This window comes from Culex quinquefasciatus, chromosome 3, assembly GCF_015732765.1.
Source record: "Culex quinquefasciatus strain JHB chromosome 3, VPISU_Cqui_1.0_pri_paternal, whole genome shotgun sequence".
NCBI classification, from domain to species: domain Eukaryota; kingdom Metazoa; phylum Arthropoda; class Insecta; order Diptera; family Culicidae; genus Culex; species Culex quinquefasciatus.
The window spans coordinates 20,648,606-20,661,778 of NC_051863.1; the positions used below are offsets into that span (position 1 = coordinate 20,648,606).

At 36.3% G+C, this 13,173-nt stretch overlaps 1 protein-coding gene across 2 annotated transcripts in view; it reads left to right on the forward strand.

Moving 5' to 3' along the window:
* LOC6033056 (homeobox protein 5) overlaps positions 1 to 13,173 on the forward strand; it is an 89,921-nt gene that overhangs the window by 13,558 nt on the left and 63,190 nt on the right. The window contains exon 1 of one of the 2 annotated variants that reach the window (XM_038265045.1): positions 4,091 to 4,389. The exons of the other annotated variant lie outside the window; for it this stretch is intronic. The gene's annotated coding sequence lies outside the window, so the exon portion shown is untranslated. Of the gene's footprint in view, positions 1 to 4,090; positions 4,390 to 13,173 lie in introns of those variants that run through there. 2 annotated transcript variants of the gene reach the window in all.

The window sequence follows — 13,173 nt, forward strand, 5'->3', positions numbered from 1 at the left end:
TGTGTGTGTTTACAGTGGCGTAAAAGGTGATAATGGTGTATCGATTTGCCAGATCATAACGGCACATGTGGCACCGCCGAAGTCGGTTCCTCCACGCTGGTGGTGGTGAGTTACCACCGCGTGTGTAGTAGAGAGATGCATCGTGGTGCGGTTACCATGGCAACGACACATGCACCACATCGCGAGTGGTAACTCACCACAACCAACAGAACAGTTGGCCATGACTGCCCACGTGAGCGAGCGATGAGCAGCCGCTAGTGTGGCGGAATGTGTGGGAGGACCGGGACGGGTACGGAATCTTATACTATTAGCCATATTGTATCTCGGAATGGCGAATTACCGTAATCAATCGCCTTTCGTTATTGAGCATTTGGGATTACTGATTTTGGTAGCGATCTTCTACGAATACTTTTGATCAATATGACAACAAAAAATAGAGCTAAAATGTTACCACATCCATCGTCATCGCCGTCATCTACATGAAGTGTATAACCTAGTTCCGCTGCGTCGCGCGAACCAGATTGACAGCTTTGTGACAGGTTGAGCGACTTGGTTCGTGATTTGACACATCGCGTTCACACAGTATGGCACGGTGCGTTAGTAGGCGATGGAGTCGCACAATTGCCCACATCCTGTAGATCGGCGTCGCCTACTGCGACGCCTTTCCACTTTGTAAACAATTTCCACTTTACCCCACAACATCAATGGAGCTGGGACTCCATTTTTTGACGCAAACCCCGGCGGGTTGACTCGTACCCATCCCGGGCATCGGGATGGAGTCGTGAAATACCAAAATGCTCTCATATATTTATACACAACGTGCGCGATGTTCTGCGTGGACAGATGGACACGGCCAGACCAAAATGTGGAGCAACAGCTTACTTGCGGAGCGCTGCGAGTTACATGATTTATGGACGCGACGGGGTTTGTTTAGACGGAGTTTCGTGCGGTATTGTTCTTTGACAGACGAGAGACAGAGAGATTCAGAAGAAACCCGCGAGTCTATCTCACTGATAGTGGACAGACTGAGCACGACGAGGTCGCCGTCATCGGCCGTCCCGAGCGCGATGTGCGCAACGCGATGACGTAGTAGGCGAGCTCACGAGATCGAAATAGATTAGGTTTGGTGTCGTTTTGACACATCGGCGTACTGTTTGATTGAGGGTTAGAGAGTTGGAAGAATTGGGTACTAAAGCCCTGTGTCAATTTTTATGTACAACGGAAAAAACACGAATAAAAACCATTTTTGATCACTTCTTTTTTTTTTTTAAACTCTTTCTGGTCGTACAAAGGGTCATTGTACTCAGAAAAATAAGCTTTATCGCTATAAACAGTAATATCAGCAATCTAAGCTTCATTTTAGGACCCAATTCCATCGACTCTCATTCCAACAACAACTCCCATACAAAGTTGTGCCGAATCTGATTCCGACTTCCAGACATTGATGATTCGGAATTCGAATTATTTGAACTCTGCGACTACGAAATTTGCAAAAATACAAAAAAAAGCAAAGCAATCCACACTGCAAAAATACAAAAGCTACTAAAATACTAAAATACTAAAATACTAAAATACTAAAATACTAAAATACTAAAATACTAAAATACTAAAATACTAAAATACTAAAATACTAAAATACTAAAATACTAAAATACTAAAATACTAAAATACTAAAATACTAAAATACTAAAATACTAAAATACTAAAATACTAAAATACTAAAATACTAAAATACTAAAATACTAAAATACTAAAATACTAAAATACTAAAATACTAAAATACTAAAATACTAAAATACTAAAATACTAAAATAATAAAATACTAAAATACTAAAATACTAAAATACTAAAATACTAAAATACTAAAATACTAAAATACTAAAATACTAAAATACTAAAATACTAAAATACTAAAATACTAAAATACTAAAATACTAAAATACTAAAATACTAAAATACTAAAATACTAAAATACTAAAATACTAAAATACTAAAATACTAAAATACTAAAATACTAAAATACTAAAATACTAAAATACTAAAATACTAAAATACTAAAATACTAAAATACTAAAATACTAAAATACTAAAATACTAAAATACTAAAATACTAAAATACTAAAATACTAAAATACTAAAATACTAAAATACTAAAATACTAAAATACTAAAATACTAAAATACTAAAATACTAAAATACTAAAATACTAAAATACTAAAATACTAAAATACTAAAATACTAAAATACTAAAATACTAAAATACTAAAATACTAAAATACTAAAATACTAAAATACTAAAATACTAAAATACTAAAATACTAAAATACTAAAATACTAAAATATTAAACACTAAAATACTTAAATACTAAAATACTAAAATACTAAAATACTAAAATACTAAAATACTAAAATACTAAAATACTAAAATATTAAACACTAAAATACTAAAATACTAAAATACTAAAATACTAAAATACTAAAATACTAAAATACTAAAATACTAAAATACTAAAATACTAAAATACTAAAATACTAAAATACTAAAATACTAAAATACTAAAATACTAAAATACTAAAATACTAAAATACTAAAATACTAAAATACTAAAATACTAAAATACTAAAATACTAAAATACTAAAATACTAAAATACTAAAATACTAAAATACTAAAATACTAAAATACTAAAATACTAAAATACTAAAATACTAAAATACTAAAATACTAAAATACTAATATAATAAAATACTAAAATACTAAAATACTAAAATACTAAAATACTAAAATACTAAAATACTAAAATACAAAAAAATGCTGGATGCTGCAAATGCTGGAGAATCAAAGACTCGTGTTAAATTTCTACTTAAAAAAAAGAAATTGAAACGCTTGCACCAATACACCTTTAAAGTTGACGCATCGCTGTTGTCATGACAAAAACAGGCTTGCTTTGTTAGTTTTTGATTTCCAACTTTGATTTGCGCTGTCATTGAAACGTCAAAAGGTAATATTTTGCATTTTCGCTAAACGAGCATTCAAAGCTCATCGTCGATGATTCATTTATCTGTTTTTATTGCACGATCGTGCCCATTTTAATTGCACTGAGCTGGCGAACAGTGCAAACAAGACGGAGAATTGCAAATTTAGAGAAAGAGAAAAAAAAACCTACAGCAAAATCCGCAAGTTAAGGTGAGGTGGTTAGGTAATTTCGGCACCAGATGATGAGGCTGCAGTTTTAGTCATCAATAACTACGTGTGTGCGTGTTTCGGTTGCTGATGTGTATCTTCGCTTCTAGTTCTGATCATCATCGACGAATGATCATGACCTGTATTTGCTGGGGAGGGGAGGTCGAGGGGTGTTGTTTACCGCGAGAAGAGCAGAACAAACTGGTTGTTTGGCGTCGTCGACTGACGAGGTTATGTAAATTTTTCTTCTAGCGTTTGCGTTGATTTGAAATGAATTGATTTTTTTTGATTTTTTTTATTTGTATTAGGAAGTTAAACTCCACTTCCCTTCAAAATGCATAACAAGCAAAAATTCAAACAGTGACTACGCTTTACCAAAGCCCCACATTAGTCACATATTGCAAATTCCAACCTGTAATTGCCTCAATCATCGCACAACAACAAGAGCCGCATTTAATCAGCCGCGTCGCGTCGCATTGCGCGAGGAAAGATGCCAACAACCGCGAATCACAGCGTGCCATGGGTGTGGTAGTGGCCGCGGCGTCGTGTAGCGTGAGATGTTGTTGTCACCTACACTAAGAAAGTTGTTTACTACCCGCGAGGTGGAATAAGTCCACCCAGCTACTATCAAATATTACTAGGAGGTAGGGTAAAACGGGGCCTGCGTTTGACGCTTGACTTGTTTACCTTTTCAGCGAACTGACAGATCTGACGCTCACCTTCTGTCGTTGTTTGCATTGCGTTCTACGATTCAATGTGGGCAATGCTAAGGTAAGCCAACTGCCAAAAAGGGCCCATTTCGCCCCAAATGCCCTCCCCGACCAAACACAGTCGTATCTCCGTCGACGCTGAATTTCGACTCGACTCGGCGGGGGCGTCGTTGTCATTCGGATTCTTTTCGACGCGACGCTGCGCGGTGTTCGGACCCGGTGACGCGCCTCGGCGTGTGTTTTGTGTGTTGTTAAACTATATTTTCCCCCGCAGCTTCAGTATCGGACGTTAATCCCTGCTCCCCGAGCGAGGAGCGGCCATTTTAGATTAGGGCTGCGATTTGTTTGGGCTTGATTCTCGCTCAATTAACGGGAGCTAGCTTTCGGTTGTCCGGTTTCGCCACTTGTCGCGGTTCGTCGTGAATTCGTTTGTTTGACGTTTAGGGCTATTGTGTTACGGAGTACACGTCACGGAAGCGTTACGCAGGGTTCTGAGGTAAGTGGTGCGCTGTAATGTATGGAATATTGAATCAATAATCGTGTTAGGGCCGGGGCTGTTACGTTGGTGAGGCCGGATGTGGTCTATGAGGTTGAAACAACGGCAACAGAAGCGTCAAAACGAAATTGACAAAGTCATGTGAAGGCGAAGCTGTACGCCGCCGATGGTGGGACGCAACGCGAGGTGCGGGCGGAGAAGAATTATTAGATTGAGGGAAGACATGGCGCAATACACACACACACACATACACAGAGAGTCGACAACATGCGGGCTATTGTTATAACTTTTTTTTCTAGTTCAAGTTGGTAGCATCGAGAGTCGAGATTTTTGATCGAAGTAGCCGGTCATCGCCGTTGTCGTTGATAGTCAATCATGGCCGCGCTCACGCCAGCTAACGAATTGAGCAATCGCAGTATGCGCCGTGCGATGGCCACGGGAAGGAACAGAACCACATATCATTGTCTGTTGTGTAAACAATTAAGATTCACTGCAAAGACGTCAACATGCGGTTCGTTCGTGTATGCTTTTTTTCTGTACAAACCCTATGGCGGTTGCGTAACACGATGGTCCACGGGAGCCACGGCCTGCTATAGAGGTTAGATTCTGCTGGCGGGACGTCACGCTGGCAGCAGTAGGCACTGACTGGGAGTTACGATCAGGAGACGTTGCTCAGAGAGATATGAGCTATTGAGGCCAAGGTTGTTGTAGAACGTGCGCGCGGCTTTTGTAGGTCACCGATGATTGAGAGATGCGACTGAGTGACATCTCGCCATTTTGACAGGCGGTCAGCGTTTCTTAGCGAAAATTGAAACATTTCCGCCGATTTTCATTCATGTTGCATTTGCTAACGCCATGTGTTCGCCATCACGAGCGGATGCTGGCATCCAACGCCACAAGTCTAGCTGTAATACTGCTTGTGATATAATCACAACCAAACAATTAAGACTTATTGGTGTAGTGGTTATCGCCGCACGCGCCACTGGGAAGGTGTGACTACGTGTCGCAATACAAATCTTGGAATTCAAGATTGTCGTAAACGCTGGTCGCCTTTTAAATTGTTTACATCAATGTAAATAATGCAAAAGGTAACACTAATGTCAAAATGGCTCAAATTCAAAACTCCGTTTATGACACCCCCAAAATGGCCGCTACTGGTCGTCGTTTACCAAGAATTCACCATCAACGAACCAACAATAACAAAAACCCGAGAAGTGTAGCAGCATAGCGGCGTGCGAGGTCTTCTCGGTTTCAATTCCGAGGTGCGATAAATTTATCAAACAATGCCATAAATTCAAGACACAGTTTATTTAGTCCCCGCGTCGGAATGGATGTGAATGTGTTAGCGTGTGTCTGTGTGCGTGTGCGTGCACACAGTGGTGAGCAATTGATTCAGATTTTTCTTGTCGTGTTTGTTTGCTTGGCGAACTAGTCAGATGGTACAAATAAAGGGGAAGTTTGTGATTTCCACAAAGTTCTGATTTGGAAATTTGGCAGTTCGATAATCATAAAAAGGCACAGTTTGATTTTTTCTGAAACTTTCTTTTTTTCTTTGTCACGCTGGTCATGTGTGTGACATAACCAGCTAACCTGATTATTTTTTTATTCTTCTCTACTAATCTGAGCTCACTTCGATTTACAATGTTGAAATATGACACATTCGTAAAATTTTCCGATATTTTGCAAAAAAATATTTTTAATTTTTTTTAAATCAAGGCTTACATTTCAAAAGGGCCAAACATTCAATATTACGCCCTTTTAAAATGTTAGTCTTGGATTTAAAAACATTGAAAATCGGACCATTAGTTGCTGAGATATTGACATTAGAAAATTGTGGGTTTTGGGTGAGACTTAGGAAACATCAATTTTCATGTTTTTAAACCTTTGCATGGCAGTATCTCAGCAAGTAAGGGCCGTATCAACAAAGTTCTAAAAAGCAAAATACAGAGAATTTTCTCAGCTTTTCAAAAAAAAATTCAAAAGTGGGCAAACATGTGCACTAATTAAAAAAATAATGAAAAACTGCGACTATTTTCAAAAAAGTCACCTAAAAATGTATTTTACATGAAAACGGTGCACTTTAACAAAATTTCACTAAGTACTTTTTGATTGCAAATTTGATTTTACATCGAAAAATGAAGTGGACAAATTTTGACGAACAATACTCCGATTTTTTGAAAAAATCTGTGTTGATTCAAAAATGCATAACCCGGTCAAAGATTTTTTGCACAACTTGTAAATTTTTGAGAAGTTGGCATTTGATGTCCTCTAAAACATATCAAAAAATAAAAATAGTGTTGTTTTTTTGCAAATCAAATTTTAGTGACAAAAAGTTAAATAAAAAATCACCAAAATTTATTTTACCGTGTAGCATTTTTTCCAGTGTAGTCCGTATCAAGTCCGTATCTACACCAACAACTTTGCCGAAGACACCAAATCGATCAAAAAATTCCTTCAAAAGATACAGATTTTTGAGTTTTCATGCAGCATTTTTGTATGGACAGCTGCCAAATTTGAATGGAAAATTATATGGACAAACTAACGATACAAAATGATTTCTTTGGGCATACCGAAAGTACCAAAAAATTTTCAGCCGGATTAAAAAATACAACAATTAAAAAACTGGCGCCTTAGCCCGCTCGGCCATCAGTCTAATGAAGAATTGAAAGGATAAACACATACACGTTAAAACATTGTGCAATTTGGAAGATTGAATATTACTTCTTTTATGATGTAATTTTATTTTAATTTATTCTAAAAAAGTGTCATTCCACCAGAAAAGTGGTAAAATTACACATTTTCGGAGGTAAAATTACATATTTTTCTGACATAAAAGATGTACCCCTTGCCAAGTGTAATATTACCATGAATTTTTTACTGTGTATATGAGGTTGAAATTTCGGTCAAGTAGGTTTCCCATACTGATGGGCTACATATTTCTAGGTGTAATATTACATAGAAGAGCAATTCCAGCTCAAATCAGGAATTTTTCTGGTACTTTTGTACCCGACCCTCTCCGATTTCAATGAAACTTTGTAGACATGTTATCCTGGGCTTATATAAGCCATATTTGTATATATGGAGCCAATAGTACTCGAAAATAACATTTGAGAAGGGCGTAAGATATTTAAATATTTTTGTATTTTGTAATTTAAAAATTACTGTATCTCGAAGCCGTTGCGTCGTATCAAAAAGTGGTCAAAGACAAACTTGTAGGAAATTGGACGAGCTTTCTGAAAAAATACACTGAAACAAAAATACACGCCACATCTATAAGATTTTTTGATTTTTAAGTCTAAAACTTAAATTTAAAGGTGATGTCACGATATTTTTTGTTAAATTTTTTTGAGGAAATAGCCTAAGATGTAACAAAAAGACTCACGAAAAATGCAAGACGGTATGTCTCTCCTAAAAAAATACAAAAATCATTTACTAAAACTGTTTTTTTGAAAAGTGGTCTAAACGTCAAAATTTTTAAAAACCAGTAGTGGGGATCGATTCTCCAGACAATTTTACATAAAAGTCTCCATATTGACCATTGTCCTTTGGAAGATACAGCGGTTTTAAAAATAAAAATGTTGAAAAAACAGGTTTTTTGGTGGGATTGCAAAAACCAAGTCTGTCATATAGAAATTGCCAAAACCCACCAAAAAACCGTTTTTTCAACATTTTTTTTAAGCCGCTGTATCTTCCCAAGGATTGGACATAGGACAATGGTCAATATGGAGACTTTTATGTAAAATTGTCTGGAGAATCGATCCCCACTACTGGTTTTTAAAAATTTTGACGTTTAGACCACTTTTCAAAAAAACAGTTTTAGTAAATGATTTTTGTATTTTTTTAGGAGAGACATACCATCCTGCATTTACGTCAGTCTTTTGGTAACATTTTAGGCTATTTCCTCAAAAATTTTGAACGAAAAAAATCGTGACATCACCTTTAAATTTAAGTTTAAGACTTAAAAATTGAAATATCTCATTGATGTGGCGTGTATTTTTATTTCAGTGTATTTTTTTTCAGAAAGCTCGTCCAATTTCCTACAAGTTTGTCTTTGACCACTTTTGATACGACGCAACGGCTTTTTTAATTTTTAAATTACAAAATGCAAAAATATTTAAATACCTTACGCCCTCTTCAAATGTTATTTTCGAGTACTATTGACTCCATATACACAATAATGGCTCATATAGGACTAGGATAACATGTCTACAAAGTTTCATTGAATTCGGAGAGGGTCGGGTACAAAAGTACTAGAAAAATTCCTGATTTAAGCTGAAATTGCTCAGAATTTAATAAAATAATGCAAAACTTATGTTACACCCAGGCCTTTTACACGCAGTTGGATCACTTTTTTTTGGTGTGGCAGTCATCTGAGATTATTTTCGGGAATCAGAATTTAAATTCTAAGGAATTGAAAATAAGGAATTGAAATAAAATCGTTCAATTTTGACTGATTCGCGATGCACACTTGGATATAGGCCAAACATTCAGAAACCAAACCTTCCGATCGTCACGAGTGCAGCAAACGAAGACCGGAGGGCATGTTGTTTTCCTCTTAATCCGTGCGCATCGTCGTCCAAGGAGTCCGTCCGACCAACGGTGCATTGCTCTTGCCCGATGGATGCAAGCCAAAAAGTGCGTGTAACACTCCTTCTTGCTCGAGCCAAAAATTCAACCCAAGCCAAAGACAATCGGCGTCGTCTTCGTCGTCGTCGTCGTCGTCGTTTAGTTTTCTTCTATTTTCAATGTGACTTGTTTGTTCTCAATTTGCTAAAAATAGTCAAACGCGTCGACAGCGTCGACGCGCGCGCCTCGTCCACTTTTAAGGCAAAATCTTGACTTAAAGTGGTTTAGCTCATCTGGTTGCTTAGGTCTTCCTTTTTGACGCGCCAACCCAAGTGACGCTTGGCACATACCACGTGGCGTACGTACGTGGTGTGACGCTCGCAGCCTACTCTGACACGGCCTCCCCACCGGCTGATGTCGCAATGCTTTGCTTCTTCCAACATCATCACGAGGGTCAATTCCCTTATCACACACTCTGGTGTGGTGATGAATTACCATACAGTACAACTCAACGCAACGCGCTCTGAATCTGCTGAAACCACGACAGCGCAGACACACCAAAACCAAAACGCTGATAATGATGGCGTCCCACGAGCATCATATGAGAAGCTCACTGATACAGCTCAGCGATTCCCTTCGGCGTCGACGCCACAGAGCAGATAAGCGAGTCTAGGCCAACATTTGAGAAGGGCACATTCGCATTTCAAACAATATTCAGGTTCAACAGATTCTGATCAGCGCTTTTTAAAGCACGAGTCGAGTGACTGTCAAAAACTTTGCACGAGCCTGGGAATTCTTCCGACCGCACAAGATAAGGCAGAGAAGAAGCTTCTTGACTTGTGTGTATTGTGTAAAACATAAAAATAAACCAAATTCGGCTCGTTTCGTAATAAATCATAACTTTACACGTTTGATTTGACAGTGACATCACGTGAAAAACCGTCGCCGTCGCCGCCATCTTGGCTGCGCCAACAACTGTCAAACCCCTCCTTGCTACAATCACGCGGTAATCTGGAAAGTCGACAGATTTTGGTCGTAGATTAGACGGCATGACCTACTTTGACGGTCACCACACTAGATATCCACAGATAAGCGTCCCCGTGAAGGCTTCTGCACGTGATAGTATCACTGTCAGCGAAGCTTGCTTGTGAAGACATGGAGAAAAAAAAAGTGTCAAATCTAGAGCATACTCCTGGTATAATGTCAACCAGAGCAGGACAGCACAGCACTAATTGCAAAGTCATTTCTCGAGTGAGGGCGCCAAACAAATTCCGCTGATGTTGAATTTTTCCATTCGCACCCGGGCACTAATTGGGAACGGTTCGGATGGGAGTGGCCTTCGATTACCGATTGACGTGGATTGTGGATGCGATTTAGAAAACCAAGCCATGATTACAATGGGAATGCGACGAAAGCACTGTTATCGTCTCGAAGTTTATCTCTTATCTGGCGATTGTCTGATATGTTAGAAAACAGACACTTTGAAACACTTGGCTAAAACAATTAGACACGTATTTAATTGTATGGCGATTAGGGTGGCCCTATCCGAAATAGAGTGCCCCAAAACATCGCTTTTTGAAGATTTTCGCAGAATCCACATTTTTTATATCTCCGGAGAACGGCTGAACCAATTTTAGCTCGCCACTTGCAAAAGAAAGGTGACATGTTGAGCTTTCAGTGGAAAATACTAAGACATTTTGAAAACATTTACTTACAGATAAAATGATCCTTGCATTGTTTGCTTTTTTGAAGGTCTCGGGACCAAAGAGTTGAAAAAATCTGTGATATTTCAGAATGTTTTACGAAACATATTCAAAAATGATAAATATATGTTAACAGGATTTTGAGATATCTTTTTTTTGAAAAACAAATTACCGGATTTAGGTACATAAACTGAACATAAAGCACCATGCATGTTCGATTAATATACAAAAAAACACTTATTTTAGAATTCATATCTCAGAATCATGTTAATGAATATTCATCATTTTTCGATACCGTAAAACGGGGTGACTTTGATAGGTTTGCGATTTGAAGAGTACAATTAAAATACGTACGGAATGGTTTATAATCATACTGACCGTGGTAGAGAAAAGTTCAATGTACCTGAAGAAGAACTTTTCATAAAATTTTGAAAAGTTTAAAATGTGACTATAGTTATGAAAATGTTGATGAAAGTCACTATTTTAAACTTCTCAAAGTGTCATGATTCTCTCAATGAACATGATTTTGGAATGCATTTTCGGATTCTTTGGACAATTTTCCACTAAGGGAAGGCAAAATAAGTTTGTAAATAATAAATAATATATGTTTTTGCAATTCCGTCGTGAAACTACTTACTTTTCCTGTCATTCTTGAACGACGAAATAGCCTACTTTTCTGTACCAAAAATAACAGAATCGAATAGCAACACTTTTCAAAATTAATGCTGAAAAGTGCTACTTTTCAGTACTCAAATGGGTGCTGAAAAGTTGAACTTTTCAGCACTTGTTTCGAAAAGTAACACTTTTCAACATTTTTTTGATTTAAACGATTTATTGATAAAATACATGAAAATTTGACATAAAATTTCACTCAGTGTGTGTTTTTTTTGGAATTGCAAAAAATTTTGTATGGAACTCGTTGCAAAACTTGATTTTTTCAGCACTCTTCGTATTTATCCAACTCGGTGAACCTCGTTGGATAAATATACGACTCGTGCTGAAAAAATCCTCTTTTTGCAACTTGTTGCATAAACTACTATTTTGAAACACAGGTAAAAATAATCTTCAAATGTATAGGCAATGTTAGTTAAACAAATTTTATGTAAAATGTGAATACTTGTGATTCGTGCTTCGAAATCAGTTTAAAATGCAATATAAATCCATAATTTTAAAAACAAAACTAGTTTTAACGAATTTCAGGAAAAACTATTTTACAATTTTACCTAAAGTTTATATGTATTTTGTTAAAAAGCTTTTAAACATAAATAACTAAATACAAACAGTAATGAGCAATTCTCTACGAAATCGGTCTTTTTTCTTCAATTTTAATTTTTGTATTTTTTAATCCGGCTGAAACTTTTTTGGTGCCTTCGGTATGCCCAAAGAAGCCATTTTGCATCATTAGTTTGTCCATATAATTTTCCATACAAATTCGGCAGCTGTCCATACAAAAATGATGTATGAAAATTCAAAATCTGTATCTTTTGAAGGAATTTTGATCGATTTGGTGTCTTCGGCAAAGTTGTAGGTATGGATACGGACTACACTGGAAAAAATAATACACGGTAAAAAAATTTGGTGATTTTTTATTAAACTTTATCACTAAAACTTGATTTACAAAAACACTATTTTTAATTTTTTTATTTTTGATATGTTTTAGAAGACATAAAATGCCAACTTTTCAGAAATTTCCAGGTTGTGCAAAAATCACTGACCGAGTTATGAATTTTTAATCAATACTGATTTTTCAAAAATCGAAATTTTGGTCGTAAAATTTTCAACTTCATTTTTCGATGTAAAATCAAATTTGCAATCAAAAGTACTTACTGAAATTTTGATAAAGTGCACCGTTTTCAAGTTATAGCCATATTTAAGTGACTTTTTGAAAATAGTCGCAGTTTTCATTTTTAAATTAGTGCACATGTTTGCCCAGTTTTGAAAAAATATTTTTGAAAAGCTGAGAAAATTCTCTATATTTTGCTTATTCGGACTATGTTGATACGACCTTTAGTTGCTGAGATATTGCAATGCAAAGGTTTAAAAACAGGAAAATTGATGTTTTCTAAGTTTCACCCAAACAACCCACCATTTTCTATCGTCAATATCTCAGCAACTAATGGTCCGATTTTCAATGTTAATATATGAAACAATTGTGAAATTTTCCGATCTTTTCGAAAAAATATTTTGGAATTTTCAAATCAAGACAAACATTTTAAAAGAGCGTAATATTGAATGTTTGGCCTTTGTGAAATGTTAGTCTTGATTTGAAAATTCCAAAAATATTTTTTTCGAAGAGATCGGAAAATTTCACAAATGTTTCATATATTAACATTGAAAATCGGACCATTAGTTGCTGAGATATTGACGATAGAAAATGGTGGGTTGTTTGGTTGAAACTTAGAAAACATCAATTTTCCTGTTTTTAAACCTTTGCATTGCAATATCTCAGCAACTAAAGGTCGTATCAACAAAGTCCAAATAAGCAAAATATAGAGAATTTTCTCAGCTTTTCAAA